Raw genomic sequence first — 23,336 nt, 5'->3', positions numbered from 1 at the left:
GGCTTTGGAACACAAACTTCTTCAGCAGGGCTGGAGGAGAGCAGGATCCCAGAACTGGCTCCGGCTGCATGGGCAGGCCATTGTCCTTCCCGCCCGGAGGGGAGAGGCAGGTGGGGCTCCCTGGCCTCACTGAGAAGTCCGGACTGCCGTGCACAGCAACCTCCTCCCCGCCGCCCAGCTCAGTGCCTGTAGATAAAAGACAGCAGTTCTAGGAAAAGTAGGTGGGATCCTGCTTAGGAAAAAGCATTGACAGGCCCCAGGGAAGGAAGAGGACGACTCGTGGGGGAGTTGGATGGCCTTGTAGTTGAAGGAGCAAAGAGGGGGTGTTGGTGTGCTGCCCAGTGGGAGAAGCAGCAGGTGGTGTGAGCGAGGCATGACTGAAGTGCTCTTACTCCAAAGATTCACAACGAAACCTGGTGTGGCACCATTCAGAAAGCAAAATCCCAGCTCCTGAAGATCTCGCCACATCAAGAGCAATCCCAGATTTCTTGGTGATCACGAAGTCCTGACTGAAAGAAAGCAGCCATCGGGTTTTCCCAGGAATGTTTGTTAAGGAACTGGCCCAAAGAAATACTTTCCATCAGTCTCTTTCTTGAAGGTGCCCTGGGAGCCTTGCATCATGATCACATTATACATTCATTTGTTGAAGAATATTTACCGAGACATCAGGTGCAGGTGTTGTGTTAGATGCTTGGGGCACATCAGTGAACAGATTGCCTAGTGTTCCTGCCCTCAGGGAGCATGCAGTCTAGCAGGGGAGGCAGACTATGCCCAGTAAAGATCATAACTAAGTTACACAGCATGTTAGAAGGTATGGGATCAAGGGATTAAAAAAAGAAAGAAAGAAAGAAAAGGAAACAAATGTGCTTTTATTTCGTCTTCCGCCCTTGCTTTTCCTCTAGCTTCAACATTCAATATGCCGCTAAGTTTTTTTCCTTATTACAATTTCTTATTTAGTTTTTTTTTCACTGCTGGCATAACTATCTATCACTTGAGACTAATTCCATACTATGCCATGCCAATTTTATGAGCTGAGCCAGGTTAAAATGCCTTGTATTGCTCACTGACACATTTTCTAAAAGTGCCTTTCAATACTTCTGTGAGGTGGGCAACAAAGGGTATTATTACCTCCATTTTACGGATGAGGAGACCAAGGTAAAAAGAATCTCCTTGAAGCCTTTTGCTCAGTATTCTTCTGTAGACTTTTGTAGTAAATTTTTTTTTGCCATTTTGTGTGTGTGTGTGTGAAAAAGTGTTAGCAATTGCAAACAATTGACTTCAAATAAATATGTGGAACAAACCTGGTCTTCATTGGGAATGTCTAATATGGTGATTACTTTAAGTAGATGCACACATGATGGGAGATTTGCCATTCTAGGAAAATGACGGTTGAAAAGAAATTTACTTGAATGTGCGCTTGATGGTCACCACTGTGGTTCTTGATAACAGGGTTATCCTCAGAGGCCACAAGATTTCCTTAGAGAGTGGGTGACCCACCCTGTTCATGATGGTGGGGGGATTTTTTTTCCACAGCATAACATTGGTCAAGTGCAAAATCTTTTTTTGTTCCTCCCAAGACTCTACTGATACTGGTGAATATTAATTAGCATATTGCTCTCCAAGCTCTTATTGCTTACTTTCTGGGATTCAACATCAACTGATCTTCTGGAAATGGGCCACGCCCTTGGGTGCAATCTAGGTAAGTCTTCTTTAGAGGGCAAACAGGACTGGAGTACAAGTACACACACACACTTGATTTCCTAAAGTTCCGGGGGAATTTGCCTGTGTACAGTCAGATTATATAATTTGACAGGATGTAAAGGTGAAAGTTTTATCTCTGAATTCCTTTGCTTTGGCCCCCACCTTCCCCACCCCTTGTCCCCAGGCCTTCATGGGGCATTTTTCTCCTACTATAGGAATCTGTGGCAAAGCCTTTGTCCCCAGATTGGTTCTCTATAAAAACTCTTGGGTGCCTTTTTCATTAGTTGCTACATGCTCAGCACCCACGGTCTAATTTCAGTGTTAGTACAACCAGAACATATTAAGGAAAGTACATTTACTTCTGCTGCTGTTGCAAAAATATGATTATGTAATGTTTTTGAGCACCAGCTATAAATGAGTTTTACTTTGTAGCCTATCCTCAATAATCTAGAATACTGCTCTTACCAATAATGTGAAAAACTGGGGCATTTCTAGCTCCATGTCTTTACCACCCTCTTCTCTTATTTAGAATATACACCCAATACCGAATGACTTGCAACAAGTTAAAATTAGGCAGCGTGGCTCCTTGAAGGGAAGATGGGTTTTGACATAAGGGAGTGTAGGATTTGGAACCTGACGTGACATTTTAGGAGTTGTGTGACTTTGGTGTATTTAGGTCACTTCTCTGAAGCTTAGTTTCTTTTTCTGTAAAATGGGATAAGGGCCTCTTACAAGTTTTTTTTTTTTTTTTTTTAGGGATTAAAAGGGATAACAGGGGCACCTGGGTGGCTCAGTTGTTAAAGCATCTGCCTTCGGCTCAGGTCATGATCCCAGGGTCCTGGGATCGAGCCCCGTATCAGGCTCCCTGCTCAGCGGGAAGCCTGCTTCTCCCTCTGCCTGCCACTCCCCCTTCTTGTGTTCCCTTTCTGGCTGTCTCTCTCTGTCAAATAAATAAAATCTTAAAAAAAATAAATAAAAGGGATAACAGAGGAAGTACCTGGCATTTAGGTAGAAATGCTCAGAAAATGTTAGTTTTCATCTCTCTTTTCCACCCTCTCCCCCTTCGTTGGATAATAAAGCTTTCTTGGGAATGAAGTTTTTATGTGACAGGTTTATTTCTCCATTAGGACTCTATACGGTAGGAACAGTTTGCGGTGTATCGAGGAGGTGTCGGTTCCCCACGTGTGGTTGGTGGAAGATGTATTCTCTTTACCACTGTGTTGATTCCAAGACACTCTCATCTTAACCAGGGGCTGAAGAGGACACCGGGGACGGTCTGTTTCAGTATTGCAGTGGGACTGTTTGCCCTTTAAAATCCACTGGTTTGGGAATTAAGAGATCAGCTGTGTTCATCCAACTTGAAAGTGTGCTGGAAAAATGACAGATACTCTCCTGGCTTCATCTCTCCTAAATCTCTCTTCAGTCTGAAGTGCTGTTCCAGAACTTTCCTCACTGTCATCACCATAGGAGCGAGTTTCTGGCCAATGACCCATTCTCTAGTCAATTGCTTCTTTTTTAATTTGATTGCTGGGAAGAGCACAATGACTTCCACACTGCGGAGACAAAGACGCGGTTTGATGACTAGGGGCACTTTGAGAAAGTATAACAGGTCCCACCGAGATCCTGCCTCTTTGAATCAGGTGCAAAGGATAGTATTTGGTAGCCCCAGACAAGAGCTTCTGCAGGAGACAGTTACAAATTAGTCCTCTTACTGTTGTAAGCTGAGTGGTCAGCACCTGGTCCAGAGCAAGGCCTCCAGCATTAAAGAACATCCCCAAACACATCGAAGGCTCCGTATGTTGCCGTCCTTATGAAATGAGAAAAAGCTCTGCAAGAAATAAAACACAGGTGAGGAAAGCTGACAAATAATTAGGAAAAGTAAGATGAGAGTCAGATTCGACATGCTGTACTATCAAAAACATAATGAGAAACAGCTCCGTTAACTTTGCGTGAGTAACTAGATGCATATACTCTTAGGACTTAAATCACAAGCAAAGCGGAAATTGCCTAAAGAAGTAAATAATTTCTTGATAGAGCCTTTTATAAATAATCATGGTTTGTCTCTGCTGGATATTTCATGTTTAAATTGTCATCAGAAGTTTCCATTTTAGCAAAAAGGCATGAGATTGTGTTTTTATGATAAGTATAAAAAGCTCAGTTCTTAATAACATCCCTTTAGAATTATTCCTTTAATTCTATTTGCATCTGGAATTCACTGAGGAAGCCCAGTAAAGCAAACAAAAAACCAGCAGAGACAAAACCATGCATGATTGTGGGGACTTGTACACTTGCAGTGGTAATAATGACCCCCTCAAGGTGAAGGTCAGCCTTCCGAGCGCCAGGAGCACATGGGAGAGCAAATGTCTAGACGAAAGCTGATCTGGGCCGATAGGGCCTGCAAAGCAGTAGAAGGATTTCTGTTTGCATCACCTTTATCACACCACTTTTTTTCATCACATCAGACGGCCATTCTCTACCCCACACTGAGTGAGCTAGATTCAGCAGAGAGCGTAAGCCACCTTGGACTAGAGGTGGGGGAAGCTTGTGGGGCGCCCTTGGCAAGAAGGTGTCTGCTGTGGCCTCCCCAAGGCAGGTGGAATGAGACCAGCCAGGGTGGAGGGATCCCCTACGGTGGAGAATCCCTGCTATGGAGAGTAAATACATACCCAGGAAGAGGTGCTTGCCGCCTGTAATGACCAGACAATTGTCAATTTGCATTTGGGATCGCTTTTTCAAACAGCAGAGAAGGAAAAAAAAAATACATATGCAAAGATACACATTTCAACTCTCTTCCTGATTCCAGTTCATTCTTGACACCCGTGGCAGAGACTTTCCTTTCAAAAGCAGATCTGAAATGTTCCAAAGGCCCAGGGAGCCAAGGCCAATCTTCCTGGATGTTCAGCTCCTTCCCAGTCCCCGCCCCCACTTGGCTGGGAGGCTGCCACCACCGGACTGAGCCAGTTCCTTGCCACGCCCCGTCCTTCCCCCTCTGAGCCGGCTCTGTGCTCGCTGCGTTCTCTCCCTCGTGAGCTCTCCCCCCCCCCCCCCCCCCCCCCCCCCCCCCGCTGTCTCTCCAAGACCCGATGGGCTGACCCCTCTTCTGCGTGGACCCTCACGTACCCCTGGAGATTAGAGCTATCTGCTCCAGCTGCTTTTTGCTTTTATTCAGCTTTTGGCACTTTCCATAGTAAGGCTGGTATTTTAGTTACCTGCCAGCCTCCTCCACCAGGGACAAACACCTCAAAAGCCAGGACTTGTCTTAGTCATCTTTTTGTGAGACAGCGCTGCAGGCCGTAGGAGAGTTTCTCAGCACAGACAAGGCAAGGTCAGTGGTAGCTGATACACCTTTTCCTCTCTATTTAGAGCCCGGTGATTCACAGCTTGAAAATAAGAGTTAGTCTTTCAGTGTTCCAACCCCTTGCTACTTTTTGAGCTTTTGCTGTGGTATCGTATTGTGTCCTGGTCTCAGCTTCCAAACAGTGTTTATACTTCTGCCGGTAAGGGTTTAGGCCCGGGAAGCTGGGGCCGTATTGTGGCTTTCATTTCAAATCCTGTCCATCAGATTATATTTTCCACATTGGCTTTTCCCTTCCAGCCAAAACGAATTCTCCGTGTGTTCAGAGTCAGTGCTGAGCTCGTAAGAAGGGTCCCCTTTGTGCAGTCGGCCCTGGACTGGCATCTGCCAGAGAATTCCAGATTTGTCACCGCTCAGGGCTGGCGTTTTGGTTGGTGCCTAGTGAGGGTGGTTGCTCCTGCCAGACAAGGACCCTGCTGAAGAACTTGCCAGGCGAAGTGTTTGCTCTTCTTAGGATTTTTACGAATGGATTTTTATATAGTTCAGTGTGGATCAGTAATTTTCCACCGTGAGAGTGCCTCTGCCAGATGGGTAGTTTCCCTTAGGTTGGTAGAATGCCCTCCGATAAGATTCAGGCACAACTAAATTGCTTACCCATTATGGACCTTTGGGTACCAGGCATAGAAGAGGCGAGAGGGTCTGGGGTACAGCAGAAGGCCTGAGAGAGCTGAAGGACCCAGAGAGAGAGGTGGAACCAGGGTTCCAACCGATAAGATACTTCAACAACACGCAGGGACCTATGCTTACTACGTATACTAATGATCTAATTCTAGTATAAAGGAATGTGGGTTCATTGGAAACTCAGCTGTTTATCTACTGAGGTTAGGGTGATCCTGTTGGCGTATTTCCTGGCAAAGCAATACATCTTAAAGAAAGATAACGTATATACACGCATACATAATTATAGCTCGTGTTTATTGAGCTCTTTCTAGGCAAGATGCTCTTTGCTTTACATTAGGTGTGTCGTTCAGGCTTCACTACAAGCCTAAGAGACAGATATAATTATTTCCGCTTTATAAATAACCAAAGTGAGGCTTCAGGATGTTGCATATCTTATCTTACTTGCATACCAGAATTTTAACTGATGGCTTTTCCAAGTTGTTCTTTTTCTTTGTTTTCCCAAAGACTGAAAGAAGTGAAGCAGCCCAAGAGTTTTTATTTCCACTGTTGACCAAGGACAAGGCTGTTTAAGAGGTTTGCTGGAGAAAAACATATCAGTTGGGAGGACTGAAACCCTTTGGCAGAGATGTGGGAGGGTGAGCAACAAATATTTTCTCTAAGTAAGAGCTCATGTTTTAGGACGCAATAGGTACAAGTTAGTTTGGCTCCATGGTCCATAGTAACTTCCCCAATGTCCATGTCTGTATTAACCCTTTGCTCCTGACAATTCGCTGACTGGTCTCGAAATTCTTGACCCGAGCCCGGTAAGTAAGCTTCTCTCTCCTGTGAGCATGGCATCAACAGATAGGGACATCAGAAGATCTGGGGGTGAATAAATTCCTAACATGGAAGAGGGGTGGTCCGACGCTGCCTGCTCCTGAGACTTCAGATAGGTATCGATCTCTCTGCCTATATGAATGTGTTGGGCTTTTGGTATTTAATAAAAGCTGAGCTGGGGTTGGAGTACAGTTACAGGCGTCCATATATCATCCGGGCAAGGCATGTGCAGCTCTACTGTTTTGACCTTTCTTCTGCCTTGAACTCTATGTCTGCGGGAAGAGAGAGAAACCCATTCCATCTTTGTAGGTTGCGGGGTGCACACAGAAGCCCATGAGAGTCTCTTAAACTTGTTCATGCTATTATCCTGAGGTTGAAAGGGGTGGGTGGTTAGGCTGAGAGCAATAGATGGCTCCGACCAAAGGTTGCAGGGTGGGGCTGGTCTCCTCACTGCTCCCTGCTGGGTGTGAAAGGAGGAAGAGGAAGGCCTGTGTGCTTCAGCCAAGAGCAAGCACACTAGGAGCATGGTGGTGGAGGGGGGGAGGGGTGCATGCTCTGAGTACGGGGAGGCTCATCTTCAGCCCTGGAAAAACTGAGTAAGCACTGAAGAATAAAGAATAGATCACTAGTAGAACCACCTTGTAAAAATATCTGCTCATAAAAAGTAGGTCTCCGAAATGTAAATGCCCTGAAAATCTGCAAGTCTGGAAGAGAAACTTCTTGAGTTTATCATCCTTAAAAATGCACACGAGACCTAGGAGGAGATTCAGAAATAAGTTTGCAGAATCTGGAGAAAGAGTAGAAATGACCCCCTGGTAAATTAGATATGAGGATTTCACAAGAGAATATCAGGAAAATTGAGGGAAACATAAGTAGTACAGAACACCTGTGATAATGTAATCAAGGGCAATAAATAATAGAGATTTTGAAATGATAAATGATGACAATTCAAATTGGTAGATTTAAGTAGACTAAAAAGACTAGGAACTGAGTCCAGCCAAGCAGATGTTAAATGTTTAGAATTTAGGAAAGCACTTCGGGTGAGTTCTCAAAACATTTTACTTGCAAAATTAGTTCAGATTGATTTGGATATGAACATGCTGGAGATCAGACAACAAACATGGGCTCTCGAAAGATACAAGGCACCCAGCAGAATGGAAGTCATGAGAGGGAGGATATATTTTTTTAGGTATCTTTTTTTCTGTAGGAAATAATTTTTTTCTATTGGAAATAATTTTTATAACTATAAGGATCTGATTGGGTTTTTTCTAAGCTGTGAGGGCATAAAATAAAACAGCAACAAGGAGATGCCAGGAAAAAGGAATAAGCCTATTAGGTTCTATTTTTGAAAAAAAGCAATCTGAACTGGGATCTGTTCCATTTTGAAGAGAATCATGGAATGCAGTGACGCAATCCTAACCGTCCATTCATTCTGCAAGCACGTGTTCCCTGTCTCCTGTAGGCTGGGCACCGTTCTGGTGCGGAGCGCAGGGCAACTAAACATAGCATCCGTCCTGGGTGCAGGCCAGCTAAACATGGTGTTGAGCGAACCTTGGGAGGAAGGCCCGCAGGGTCTAGGGAGGGATGCCTAGAGTCAGTGGCAGCTGACTTGAGTCTTAAGTTATAATAATAACTGCTTATGTTGTATACTATTTTATATTGTAGGAAGCACCTGCATATACTTACGCTTATGTGGTCCCTGTCACAGCTCTGTGGGCACTGCAGAAAGTGTTAACACTTCTGGGGTCTATTTCACATCTACCTCCTTCTTTGTGACATCCTCTCCTCTCCCGACTTCTTGGACATTTGGCGCTAATAGTTTTCTGTCCATCTCCCTGGATGCTCCTCAGGTTCTATCACCGCTCTTTTCCTTTAACCCATCCCTTAAATGTCAGTGTCTCTAAGGTTGCTGTCCCCTGTTCTCTTCTCCTTCGCTTTATACACTGGTGCTAATGACTTAACTCTACTCATGGCTGACACGCTCAAGAATTGGGAGTGGAGAGCCCTTCTGGGGTTGGGGCTGGGGAGAAAAGGCTTTGGAGAATTTCAAGGGGATGGTGCATGCAGTTGGAAAAGGTTTCTGGGGTAACTCTTTGTTTTGAGTACCACTTACCTATATCTGTTGATGATTGTATTCCCAGCCAACCTCTCTGCTGAGTTCTGGATCTCCTGTCCAGTTTTCCACCAGAACTTTGTGCTTGGCTGTTTCATCAGAACCTCAGGCAAATGTCCCAGATGAAACCTCCTAGTGCCCAATACCCCCACCCAGGTCGGGAATGTGCTGCATCCTCTTCCCCTCCTACTCCCCGCACAGCCTTGCTCTCCAGGGACGTACAATCCATCTCCACGGCCTTTAAATAATATCATTTAAAAATCTCTAGAATATACCCACTTCTCTCTGGTCCCATTGCCAGAACACCATCATCACTCTCCTGAATTATTGAAACAGGCCCCTAACTTGTTTCCATTCTTTCAGTCTTCAGCTCTTGATACACATTCTCCAGGCAGCCATTACAGTAACTGTTGTAAAATCAAAATCTGGCTTTGTAACTCATGGCCAATAGGTAAACAGGGAGGATGGCCCTTGAAGTTCTTTGTCACCGGGCCCCTACTTACTTGCCCGCCTCATCTCTTGCCATTCCCACCCTGACTTCCCCTTGAGCTCTGCTTTGGCCATACTGTGCCTTCCCCAGATGCGCAATGCGTTCCCTCATCTGCCTGCCCAGCCCCCTGCCCTGCTTGGCTAACCACTCCTCTACCATGCCTTCACATTTCAAGGGTCCATCTGGCAAGCTTTGCCTGACCCCCTTCCAGCCACGAGTTGACTGCCCCCTCCTCCTTTGCCTCCATAACCCCTTGGGGGCAGCAGGCCTCTTACATTGCCCTCCTAGAGTATAAGAGCTCTTTGAGGAACAAAACAATTGTTCTACAGGATTTTACACTCAGAGCCTGAAAATAGCAGACACCCCGTTCATGTTTTTTAGATAAATGATGAGGGCATAACGAATAGCTAGAGCTCAGAAGAAGAAATAGAGCCTAGCTCTCATGTCTGAGTGACAGAGTGAGTCTTCTAATCTAGGATTATTTCCCATAAATCATATATTGATGGTCATTGAGACCCTATCGATGTACACAAGTTGGGATGGAACCTTTATAGTGTGAGATGCTTTTACAGGCCTTCCTATTTTTCTGTTTTGCTACAGAATGGTGGCACTCAGTGACAGCAAGGGAATGAAGAGCCAACGTGGCTGAGGGAACAGGTGTGATAAAGGGAGAAGTGGGCTGGGAATCGGGGCCCCACTGCCGACTCTGTCCATCTCTCTGAGCACGTAGCTCCTCACAGGCCCGGCCTCCCGCTCCACTGAATGCGTGGGTAGAGTAGATGGTGTTTAGAGTCCTGTCTACCTCTGTCACTCTATTGTACTGCATGTGTCACAGTGCCCATTAAGCCACTTCCTCCTTCAAAAGCTCAGTGAGCAACCAGTGAACGTCCCGAGAGGTAGGATGTGTCACGAAGCGTGACACAGAGATCCCTTGACACGGGTATCCTGGACGGTGCACAGCTGAGGGGCACACCGGGCTGACGTCAGATGCAGATGTTTTCCCCCAGTCGTAGATGGACCCTGTGTGAAGGGTGGGAGGTTGTCCTGGCATCTCCCACGGCAGCCTGTCCCGAGGGTCTGTCCTGTGGTTTGTCCCTGGACATCGACAGGAAATTCTCTGCCCCACATCATCTAATGAGGAACACACGCCTGGCATGGACGTGTCCAGTCCCATAGAGGAGTCCCCTACCTTCTCTGCCACCAGCTGCAGCTGGCTGGATTAAGGTGGTATGTGTCACAATCACAGCCAAATGTAAGGCTCGTTAAAAACCTGTGGCATGACCTCATGCAAAAAACATGAGCTGCCATCAAGCTCTTGAACTGGGAAATACTGAAAGAATGGGGCAACGAACCCTGTTCCTTTGGGTGGTGGTGGAAACAGGAGTTGAAAAAAGACATGAGAAAGAAGCCCTGAAGTCAGGTCAGAACTGTGGGTGTCAGGGTAACCTGAAGTTACGAGGAAGCAGAAATTGGAGTTTACAAAAACCGAGAGGTTTTACTTACACCTAGGAGTTTCTGTGGGATGAGGTAAGCGATCTGGAGTAAGAACAAGCAGGTCAGAAAGATGAGAAAGGAGTGGACAAGGAAAGACCACGGGGGACAAACCCACATGTTCCTGTTGCCAGCATCTGGATGGCTGTGTGGGACCTGCACAGTCTTCTGGTCCAATGTCGTGCTCAGAAAATTCTGGCCCTACCACAGGTCCTGTTCTTACTTCCGTGAGGTTCTTTCTCTAGGATGTATCCTTACAACACCCATTCATTCCTCCCTCATCTCTTTTTGGGACTTAGAAGAACCTGACACAGACCCCCTTAAGGCAGGGCTCCTTAATTCTGACATGTGGGTTTGAGCCCTGGGTCTTTCTCTCCTTGTCCACTCTGTTCTTATCTTAATTCATTGCTCTGGCCACTGGTAGGCATTCGGGCGTCCGAGGATCTAGGTCACTCTCCACACTCAGGTAACCTTTTCATTTGCACAGCAGGGCTCCTTAAACAGGCAGCGACCCGATTTCCAACACACTGATACTGAAGGAAATACTGAAATGAGAGTTCTACAATTTGGGGCTTATGGACTCCAAGAAAACTCTAGATGGTCTTCAAAGAGGTCTAGAAATCCTCTGAAATGGTATGCAGTGTGTGTGTGTGTGCTCACACGTGCAAGTGTACGAGAGAGAGAAAGAGAGATGCATTTTTCTGAAGAGTTTCTATAACTTTAATCAGAATCTCAGAGTGATCCGTAACAAGCTAAGATCCTACAAGTTAAGATCACTCATTTATCACTAGTGTAGCTGGGGTGCCAAGAGCTCAGTCTCTAGAATCGGAACTGTGACTGAAATACCAGCAGTACAGCTTACAATCGGGGTAGCCTTGAATATTTCTCTTCCCCTATATCTTATGTTATTCATGCATGAAATGGGTCTAATACCAATAGCACTTACATACAGGAGTGTTAGGAGGATTAAAAGAGATAACAGACATAATGTGCTTAGCACAGCTCCTGGCGTACAGCAAATTCTTAGTGATGGCGTATATTACATTTTTTATTGTATTTCATAAATATAAATGTGATCATTGCTTCATTGTCATGTGTTTTCAAGCTCTGAATATTTATGTTTTATTACTGAGGATAATTTTTTTTTTTTTGTCAGAGAACTAGGAGACTAGAGGAACGGACCAATAAACAAATATAATTTTTCAAAAATAGAATTTTTATTCTCTAGTGAAGCATAGCAGGAAATGCTTCTAAGTGGGTGCTTGTAGTTTATAAAATGTATAAATAAATGTACAAAATACTGATGAGGCAGATATATCTATTTTATACTGATGAGCATCATTTTATATATCACCATAATCATTAATAAATATGAGATGAATTTAAAGTCAGCTGCTTATAGGTTAGTGAAATATTGAAATGATGGGAGTTTCACTTAACTTGAAGAATTGTAACCATTTACCATACCCACATTTAATACCTGCACTGGTTTGCCATAGAGGAATAACTAAGAAACCAAATGTGCTGACTTAGAGTTTATAGGAGTATTTCAATACAGCTGCTTTCACTTGATTATATTTCTTTAATGCCTGGGAAAAAATCCATTATTAGGAACATTTTTGGCATTACCAATTAGCTTGCATAGGACAATGTGTGATCCACAGCAGTTTAGACCCCTGACTAGCTATTTTAGAATAAAAGCAGAAACAGCCAAATAAACCTTACAGAAACTATTAGGAAGGATGTTATTGTGACGCTTCGTCCAAATGGGAGAGGACTCCATTTTCTCAATTGACTTCAGCTAAGTACCCACTCCGTGGAATCAGACTTCCCAGGAATCTGCTAGGACTCTTAGAAGTGGTGGGAAGGACCACGGGGCAAGAGTGAGCCTGCAATCAGCTGGGGCGATCCGGCTCGTTCTAACAGGTAACTCCTGATGAAGCCTCCGTGGGAGAAAATCCTTCCCCAGAATTCCTGACGGGAGGCCCTTGACTTTTAATTTGACAGGTGGTTAGTCAGGTGTATGTGAATAATCATTATACGGGAAACAACCCCAGCAAAACAAAACCCAACCCAGCTCATGAATGTGAAAAATGTCATGTTTTCAAAATAGTGATGTCCAGCCTGCCTTTTGGAAAGGGAAGAGGCACAGCAGTCGTCTTTACCAATGCAGCGCAGGGGCTCTTATTCTACCAAGTGGAAAAAATAAAAGTAGAGTTTTCTGGCCCTCATCCAGCAGCTCAGCCTCTATTGATTGGGTCTATGACCTGCAGTTGCTTTAGCCCACAAGGATATTTGGCTGGACTTCACATCTGTGTAGGACAAATGTCCTGCTACTTGAAGATCGTGTTGGTACTAGTAGTCATGACGATGATGATGATGATGATGATGATGATGCTTTTAGTTGGGGGCTCTTTTTGATGAATATTTGTACATAATTTTTAATCTAAAGGGCTCAGCTAGCACCCTGGTAGTGGGCTTCTGTCTTACCTCCGAGAGAATGCTCCTTGTGTCCGTTGCCTGCACCTGGCTTTGGCCGCATATGCCCAGGTTTAGGGCCAGTGGCCAGCAATTTGTTTAGGTGCCAGGCTGTTGCATAGCAGCTGTCAGTTCAAACATGTTGAGAACTGATTCTGACCCTCGTCCCGATCCTCCCTTGAGATGTCCTCATGGAGGACATTATCGGCACAGTGTCCAGCCCAGGAGAGGAACTAGTTAGGTATTCTGTCAGTGTTTGGTTAAACTTTTTGTAATGAAGGCATAAATGGCTTCTTCATACAAAGATCAACCTCCTCCTCCCCCTGATTCTCTGTGTTTTTGTTTTTTGTTTTTTCCTTTTGGAGGGGGACAGAGACAATTAAGGCATTTGGAAAATTCTTTAATACCTTACTGGTACAGTAGTTCTCCCTTACCCCTGGTTTGCTTTCTGTGGTTTCAGGTACCCAGGGTTTCAGTCACTTGGGGCCAACCTTGGTCCACAAGCAGGTGATCCTCCTCCCGAGATACTGCCAGAAACTCAGGAGTAGCTTAACACCATGTTGGTGCCTGTCATTCACCTCACTTCATCTCATCACGTAGGCATTTTATCATCTCTCATCATCACAAGAAGGATAAATACAGTACAATAAAATATTTAGAGAGAGACCAGTCACATAACTTTTATTATAGTGTATTATTATAATTGTTCTGTTTTAATATTGTTGTTAATCTCTTACTGTGCCTAATTTATAAGTCAACCTTTATCATAGATATGTATGTATAGGAAAAAACATAGTGTGTATAGGTTATTTCAGGGATCCATTGGGGATCTTGGAAGGTATCTCTTGCAGATAAGGGGGGGCAATTGTAGTTGCTTTTTAGGCAACAGAAGACATAAACATTAGTATAATTTCAAATAGTTCCCAATCTGAATACTCTATTTCTATTCCTTTTCTATAAGGTTCTTCCATTGCACTGACTTTTCCATTCCTAAATTTAGGCATGAGAATGAGACCTCTAAGTGATTCTTCTAGAAATTCCAGGGCCTCCAGATTGTGTACCAAGCTTCACATTAAATTGAATTTAGAATTGTTATAGTCGCCGTTTCTACGAAATCATTCTAGGGAGGGAAGTGGGGAGGTCTGTGGTGCGGCTTTGTTTACTCGCTCAACCAGAAATCCCATGGTCCCTTCCCTATAGTCCCTTTCGCTGTATGGCTCCAGGTTACTACTGAGCACAAGATACATTTGAAGAAAGGCATAAGTGAAGCAACTGACCGGGGGGGTGGGGTGGGGGGGGGGGGGGGGGGGGCGGTGCTGGAACTCCAAGCACAATGGCCGTCTTTTGTATGGATGCTGATCTGCTTGCTCACCTTGTGGACCACCCAAGGCCACAGCTCCTCCAGCAGGAGCCTCTAGCCGGATGGACATGTACCTGTGTGGTACATCGCCTTGGCTTTACCATGTGGATCACCTCATCACTGACACTGAGGATGAGGAAAGACAGATGTGATTTCCAGACAGCTGTGAGTTCCAGTTTGTCCTGGTAGGTTCCAGTTGATCGTCTCAGGTTCTAATTCCTGTTCTCATTCCTGACTGCTGGCCCAGGCCCATGGCAACCTCATGCCCAACACCAGCCACAGAAGCAACTTGCATGCATGTACTTTTCCAGCAGCTTCTGTACTTGTGTAAAGTTTAGCCCCTGTCATAAATCCCTATTCTACATTGTTCATGGTAGATTTGTTTCTCTAATTGAACTTTTTTTTTTTTTAAGATTTTATTTATTTGCGAGAGAGACAATGAGAGACAGAGAGCATGAGAGGGAGGAGGGTCAGAGGGAGAAGCAGACTCCCTGCTGAGCAGGGAGCCTGATGTGGGACTCGATCCCGGGACTCCAGGATCATGACCTGAGCCGAAGGCAGTCGCTTAACCAACTGAGCCACCCAGGCGCCCTCTCTAATTGAACTTTGATCCACTGTCCTTACCCTAGACAAGTACCAGCATCCCTTTTCAAACAGTGGCCCTGGAGTTTCAGATGTTCTCTATTCTGTCTTGGGGATCACCAGCCCTACTTGGGGGAAAGCATGAAGAGCTTTTTCTGTAATTCATCTGGTATGTTAGCTGACCTTGTACCCTTGATCTTGTTTTATGTAACTCAAGTATTACAGTATCCATGGGAGGGAAGAGCTATGGTTTACAGGGTAAAAATAGACAATCTTTTGCCATCAGAGAGCCCGACAGTGTAGGTCAAGCTTACACACCCAAGGCACAGATACAGACAGGCTGAAATACCTGGGGACATGAGAGAAGGGCAGGAAACGTGAGCACGGGGTGGAGTAAACCAGGGTCAACACGAGTTACGTGTACAACAAATGTTTGTTGAATGAATGTATGAGAGGTGCTTTGACATTTTTAAAAAAGATTTTATTTATTTGAGAGAGAGAGAGAGAGCACACATGAGCAGGGGGAGGGGCAGAGGAAGAGGGAGAAGCAGACTCCCTGTTGGGCATGGAGCCTGATGCAGGCCTCAAGGGGCGGGGGGCTCGATCCCAGGACCATGAGATCATGACCTGAGCCGAAGTCAGATGCTTCACCGACTGAGCCACCCAGGTGCCCCTTGACATTTTTAATAAAACACAAATCCAACCATATTAAACAATATAAAATTATTCTTTAATCTCCCACTTTTACAATGCCTCAAAGCGGCCCTTTTCATTCTCAGATATTGTTCTTCATGTCTACGTACATTCGTTGGGTAGTTGGAATCAAAGTACAACAACTTTGGTCATTCGTTTGTCCCCACTTAGTTTTTATATATATATATATATATATATATATATATATATATATATATATATTTATTGACCTGGATGGATCTCGAGGGAGGCTATGAGTACTTTTAAGGATATTTTAAACCTTTGTTCAAAAATGTGTTATGTTTCCTACTCCAGCTTCAGCTTAGACGGTTGGGTTCTGAGTGGGACATGAGCTGTTTTGGAAATTGGTCTGACAGATGATTGCTAAAGCAGCCTGTAGCCAAGGTGAGCCCTAAAAAGTAAGAGCTGTTGCTAAGGGAACCACTAGAGAGGCGTTTAGGGTATAAACTTTGCTACCGTATTTAAATTTCTTGCTTCAGTCCTTGCTTACTGGACTTGAACATTTAAACAGCTCTGGTGCAGACAGGAACATCCCCGGGGTGACGGCCGAGGCTCGGTGGGTGGAGGGAGCTGTCGGACGAGGAGCCAGTGCGGGCTGCTGGGAGAAGGTTCGGGGCGGGGGGGGGGGGGGGCATGGCTCCTGCCTGCCCACCACCAAGAGCACTTTCTGGACTCAGGGATCTGTGAGTCCGAGGGAGAATTAGCTTACGATTGCGAAAGATCCTCGCTGTGCAGCTGCCGAGGTTGCTACCTACCAGGGGGCAAGTGTTTTGTAAGCTGGCTAGACACACCCATATATATTTAAGCCCAGGAATACAATGAAAATGAAACCTTACATCCAACTCCAGTCCATTCAGCTGATAAAAATGGAGCTGCTTTGGTTGAGTTTTGCCTGCGGGGACTGAGAATTTCTCTTGCTTGGCTTTCACCCCACCCTTACTCCCACCTCTAGTTCTTTTCTCTTGCTGTCCCTGAGGCCCATGTGGTTATAAGAAAAATAGCTTGAAAAATGCTAGTTTAGAACCACATTAGCTCATACTTCGTCTTGCGAGGAAATCTGAAGTGTTAATGCTGGAGTCAGATATTTTGCATCTTTTTTATTTTCCTTAATCTCTTTGCAATAATAATGATCCTATAATAGCAAATTCTATAATTGCGAAGTCATAGTTCCTACAATGTGCCAGGCCCTGTTCTAAGCATATAGCAGCTCATTGAATCTTTCCAACAACCTATGAGGAAGCTATTACCATCATCCATCGGCTCTAAAACAGATTTTTCTCTCACATCTTAGCATCTGTGAAATTGGGATGTGTCTTACTTTTAATGGCATGTCATAGTTTAATTGGCAGCATTTTAAAATTTCTTAATGGAACATAAAATAATGGTATGTTTTACAATAGATGATGGCTCAGTTTCCATGAAATACAATATTACTATCCTAATTTTCCAAATGAAGAATGAAGGCACAGAGAGGTCAAGTGTCTTGCCCAATATCACCAACCTTGGCGTTCTGGCTTAGGAGTCCCTGCTCTTAAGTTCCTTGTGCCTATCCTGGCATTCCTCTGTCCCTCCCTGCACTGCCACGGAGGGGGTGTACCTTTTGCCTAGAGGCCCCTTCATTGCTGACTGTGGATTTCACCCACTGGGTTGAGGGCCTCTTCCAGGAGCCCTCCATGACGAGTACCATGGCCCTGGCAGGGAAAAAACACAGGGACTTCATTCAGCCCTTCACGTTCTGCTGGGATTTACTTATTATATTGCTTTTGCAAATGAAAGGCAGGAAGCACAGGGCAAGCTTTGAGAAGAGAAAAGACTGGAAGTGTACGGGGTATGCTAGAACTTGTTCTGACTGGCTTGAAAGAGCTCGTACCAGCTGGTTCCTAAATCAATGGTAGCCTGAAATGGACCATGGTGGAAGTGTTTACATCACAGCAATGGACAAACATTGTGAATCAGGGCTTTTTGTGTATTTGTCCTTTTCAGAGAGCCAGTTTATGAGCACATCCCTAGATAGATGCTAAATTATTAGCATCCAGCAGAAAGCCCTCATTAATCGAAACACAATAGGAGGAGGGGATCGGGTGGGGTGGGTATGAGAAAATGAAGAGATATTCTGAAGTTTTCAAAATAGTCTCAATGTCAAATAATTGCACTATGATTAGAGTTACAGTGTGTGTGTGTGTATTAATTTAATTTAGCTTCTGTTATGCTCTGGATATCTGTAAGGTAGGAGACCAATGATGCATATGCTATCCATCTGAAGAGCTATAGAGAAAGAAAAACTACCTAAGGAGAGACCACTATCCGCTTTTCATTTTGCCCTCCTTGTTGAGAGGAGAGGTTAGTGAACTATTTGCCAAGGGAAGTTGGTGGCCAGTGGGGCTTCCAAGATCATCCCAGAAGCATAGCGCAGAAGCAGTAACCATTAGGTTCCAGAAGGCAGGGCTCAGCAGGTCGGGAGGGATCAGTAAAGGCTATAGTCGAATGGAGCAAATAAGGGTTCTTATGCAGTCACATTTCTTCCATGTGGGTTCTTTTGTTTCTCTTTTTCTCCTTGGTGATTCTCAGTAAAACCCACAAAACAAAAAGAGCTGTGGGATTATCATTAGGAGGAGGAAAGAAGTGAGCCGCTGTGTGCCTTGGCCTGGAAACAGAAAACTCCAGGGAACAGAGTACATCATAGCAGGGTTAAAAAGAAACCCAAAGCTGGCCAAGACTTCGAGTTTCTGGACAAGAGGAAAGGAAGATCATGGGAGCTGGCTGGGGTTTGAGGAGAAGCTCTTGGGGCCAAGAGTGAGGGAAGGGAGCTTGAGTCCCCAAACAGGGGCTCTCTGGTCATCCTGGAGCCAGAGAAGACGCAGGCCATTGGTTGTGGGGGAGGGGAAAGAGAAGGGACGATGACTATTAAGGCAGACTGGAGTTGGAGGTGAGCATTGCGGCTGCTTTACACATTGGAGAAGACCAGCCCCTTTCTCACTTCCAAATTGGGCTATTTTAGGAAAAAAACAACAAAAACCTTTGTGATTCTCCTCTATTTAGAGCTGCCAGTGATTCGGCTCAGGCAAGGTACCCTCACGGATCACAGGGTAGAGATTTTAAGAGTTGGGCTCTTGGGAACTCAGAAGGTGAGGATGGGCTTCATGGGCGTATGACATAAGGGCTGGATAGTAACTTCTAGAATGACTTTCCTGGCATCTTCCCCCACTCACAGAAAAGGGCTGCTCACAATCTATTAACAAACTTGGCTCTCATTAATAATTCTTTGAACTGGCAGAGCAATCCTAGCTGATTGAAAATAATTATCAGCCTCTCTAAATGATTAAACGGCATGTTTGGATTTTCACTTATATCATCATTTTGATTGAATGATGTGTATGTGTGTGGGACTGTGTATTAACAAGGTATCTCTTCAAAGTAATAATAAATACTCGCTGAAAAAGAGTTGCGTATTGCTCAGCGTAAAAGGATAAAGAACTCTAGGGCAGGTGAGCAAAAGAACAAAATTAGGACCTAAAATAAATTATGAGAGACAGACTGGGGCAGAGATAAAGTTTCATGGGAGTAAGTGATAAACACATAGAAAAGTACTTATGACGTTCTGAGTATAGCATCAGAAGATTGAAAATTCTGGTCAGCATCAACAAACAAGCAGTGTAATTAATCTGGAACAGAAAGAATACCACAGATGTTTAAAATTATTTTTTTTTTCTACTGACTCAGTCTCCTGCATATTTACAAATTGAAGGTTGCAGATTAATAGCCCCTGAGATTCGTGCCCAATGGGCCCGGCTCCAGGTTTGTGTTTGCACTCAATGACATCCTTCTGGATTCAAACTATTTCCCCTAATCAGAATATAAGAAAAATTAAAGCCTAAACCTGCTTTGTCTCACACTGGCCTCCCAAGTGTATTCTGTTAAGGATTCACTCAGCAAGAATAACAAACAAAAACTCCCACCAGAAAGTGCAGCATCTTACAGAGGTGGTGCGGGCTGCCGTTCCCTGCTAATGCAAGCTTGGTGCAGCCTCATTCATACACAATAATACTAACTCACTTCCACCTGGTTCATTTGAATTCTGATTTTGCTGCATGCCTCCATCTGGATTAGCTCAACAGACTTTAAATGCTAGGGAACAGATTATGCAAACATGTAAGTTCATAACACTCCGAGGACATTTTATTTCACAACCCCAAGGAGTAGGCAGGCAAATATTTCATGGAGAGGTAAACTAAGTCACCAAGCTGTTTTGCTGGTGGTTTCAGGTCTCCCGGCTAGTCGGAGGCGAAACAAACACTAACATCTTGGCCAGGATGGGAAATTCTGCAGGATGGCGTTAGGCGCTGCCCTCTTGCAGGTTGTTTTTTCTTTTTTTTGAAGTAGGCGCCACACCCAGCGTGGAGCCCAATGTGGGGCTTGAACTCACAACCCTGAGATGGAGACAAGAGCTGAGGTCAAGAGTTCCATGCTCAACTGACTGAGCCACCCAGGCGCCCCTCTTTTCGTTTTTTGTTTTGTTTCTGTTTTTGTTTTAGTGCTTGTTAAACATGAAATTTTTTTCTGGAAGGGCAGTGAAAAACAGAGTAACTCCAATGGTTTAGAAGGAGCCCCATCTTATCCCAGGGAGCCTTTCCTGCAAGGAGTGCTGGCTGATGGAAATCCAAGAGAGCTCCAGTCATGGACTATGGTGATGGCGGAGTGGCTCAGGTGGTTTACGGGGGGCCGCAGAGACACGGCAACCCCTGCCAGACCCTTTCTAACCTGGAGGGTTGATCTCGCTCCTCTGGCTTGAAACACCAAGTCTCCTGCGGGGTCTACCCATATACCAGCCATCCCATAAACAGGGAAGGCAGATATAATTTGCCGAATGGTGAGCTCCCGGATACTGCCTTCTACTTCCTTGCTGAGGCTGACTGATTAGAAGCCAAGTCTTTGGTTCTTTTTCACTGAAGTTAGCAAAATAGAAGATGGTGAGAATAGATTAAAATGTTCTAAAAAAAAAAAAATGCCTCGTCTCTAAAAATTATGTATTCACAATTTAAATATTATCATGTCTTAGGAGTCTTGTCCGCATTTACTTTCAAGACGCGAAAGGTATTCTGAACACACATAACGTACTCAGAAAGCGTTCAGAGAGATCCTGAGACATCATCTGTCTACCGAGGAGCCAGAATAGAAATAGAAATAGAAACCAGGTATAAAAATAATTTCTCAAAGTCTCTGGCCTACAAAAGAGACATTTGGTTGTTACCAGTCATCTATCTGGCCTTTGCCTCCATAGCTCCTCTTAATCATTCTCATCTTTTCTAGTCTCCCCAAGTCCCTAGGGTGGGAGAATATCAGCAATTATCTCTAACAGCCCCATTTAGGTAGTGTTTACATAACAACAGGAAAATGTTCCAGGAAGGAGTTCACTGTTGCACTGGGGTGTAAGCACCAATTCCTTCACTTAAGAACCAGTTCTTCCTTGCGGAATGTTTCATCAAAATGTTTATTTCGAACCAGGAGGCTCAGCCTCCACGAGGGGTGTTTTCCACATAAAAAGGCTCTCTGACTGGATAAGAGCTGGCCTCACCCAGGGTGTCCTAAAACTGTCTTATCTTTTAACACATTTTCTAACTCCTTTTAGACAAAAGAAGGAAACCAAAACAAAATTGGGGCTAACAATATGGTTAGGAAGATAGGGCATCAGCGTTGTACCGGGGACACATGTTCCTGTGAAAACGAAAGAAACGCGAAGGGGAGAATCATTCGATTTCCTAACGCGCAGAGTTGGTGGGACTTAAAATGAGCCTTCCTCAGTCGACAGATGTGGGACTTGGGAACCACACGGAGCAGAGCAACTGATCATATTTTCCAGAAACACTTGGCTTCTGATCCAAGAGCTGATCGAAACATTCCAAGGCAGATTTTTCTAGATATTCCAGAAAAAAAACATCCAGTATTCTCTTTCATTCCGAAATTCCACTGTTCAGATTGCCCGGCAGTCCTTTCTGTTATTCTGATATGTTATAGATTTCTGTTCAGTTTCTCACGCTGGCTTGTTCAGGACAGGCCTACTTTTTGGCCAAGTGCTCTAGGTGGGTGAATATTCCACGAGAGAATCTGGGGTCTGGCTCTGGCTAAAGGGGACCCTAACTCCAGCTAGGGACAAACCTCTGTCGCTGCCAACATAGACCTTCATATTTAGAACTGAGGACCGTTTAGCAAACAGGAGTCGGAATTCTAAGTAAGGAGCAGCATGTTTCCTGAAGCTACCGTGTCCCCCGCTCATCTCGAGAGATGCAGGGGACGGCTCTGTCTTTGGGATGCCTTCTCCGGCTGCACTTTCGGCTCGCCTCATGTTCTTTCAGCAAATCCACTAGATTGTCCTTACTCTTCTGTTTCCCCTCTTTTTTGGCATCTTAATTTCCTAGTCATTTCAAGTTCTGCGGTTTTCAACTTTCTGCCCCACCCCCAGCTCTAATCCCCTAATCCCATTTCAACCAAGTATTTTGGTCCTTTGTCTCAACTTTCTTCCCGTACTATTTTTTTTTTTTTTTTTTCCCTTGGGAAGTTTTACCCTATTCCCAAAAGGGCATTTTGCTTATTTGGACATTTAAAAATGAACATCTTCTAGTTTCTAGGAGACTGTTTCTTTCCCTTCTTTTTTTGTTTTTATTAATCACTAAACTTCTTGAAAGAGGTCTATACTTAGCCAATACTTAGTGTCTTCACATCTCATTAATCCCTCAACCCATTACAGTCTAGCTTCCGCCAACACCACAATTAAAAGGGCTTCTCACTAGCATCTTTCTCATCAGCCAGTTCAATGGTCTTGCTTTTCCTTGTCACCCAACTTGACATTTATGCAACGTTTGACATGGTTGACCAGCCACTTCTTATTGAAACTCTTTCCCTTCTCCTCCTCTTTTGATTCCATCAGCTCTGCTCTCTAAGCTTTCTTCTGGGGCTGCCTCCGCTGCTGCCTCCCACCTTTTGATGTTTTTCCAGGGGACCTCTCTATGTTTTGCTCATAGGGCACACACTGGCCCTGTTCTTCAGTTGTTCAACAACCCCAGATGCGCTGACCAAGTTGTCCGGCTTATCATTTCTCGCTGAACTTGGCTCATAATTCTCAGAACCTAAAGGACGTTTATGCGCTCTCCTCCTCCTCATCATCGTTAAATTCTTTCTGCCTTTGCTCTTGCTGTGTTTTTGGCTCGCCCTGTTCCTCCCTCACCCTCCCTGCTTGGAGCACTCCTGCTCATTACTCAGAGACCAGCCCTCCTGTCACCTCTATGTCCTCTTCAGAACATTCTCTGTTACCCTCAGGAAGAGTTCCTTGTTATTTCCTTTTGCCTTTTGAAGCATTTTGATAGTGATAATAACTAACATGAATCAAGTTCGTAGGTGCCAGTCTCTGATCTAAGTCCTTCTCATAGCTGATCTCCTTCAATCCGCACAGCAGCCTCTGACGCACTTACTTGTATCATCCGCCATGTTTGGATGAGAAACCCAAGACTCAATGTAGTAAGTGATAGGTTCCCACAATCAAGTTTCACACCCAGGCAATCTGAGTCCAGGATCCTAATTTTGCCTTCTCAAATAATAGTAGCTAACTTTTACCGACTGTTCA

General features: G+C 44.6%; 1 long non-coding RNA gene across 1 annotated transcript in view; it reads left to right on the top strand.

The window, feature by feature from the left end:
• The first annotated feature begins 4,982 nt into the window (after positions 1 to 4,982).
• LOC116634250 overlaps positions 4,983 to 23,336 on the top strand; it is a 108,530-nt gene continuing 90,176 nt past the window's right edge. Inside the window, exon 1 of the long non-coding RNA XR_004299922.1 lies at positions 4,983 to 5,026. This is a non-coding gene — a long non-coding RNA (uncharacterized LOC116634250). The remainder of the gene's footprint in view (positions 5,027 to 23,336) is intronic.

This window comes from Phoca vitulina, unplaced genomic scaffold, assembly GCF_004348235.1.
Source record: "Phoca vitulina isolate PV1807 unplaced genomic scaffold, GSC_HSeal_1.0 scaffold9, whole genome shotgun sequence".
Lineage (NCBI taxonomy): Eukaryota > Metazoa > Chordata > Mammalia > Carnivora > Phocidae > Phoca > Phoca vitulina.
The sequence above is the reverse complement of the archived record's forward strand: the minus strand, read 5'-3'. Positions and strand labels throughout refer to the sequence as shown.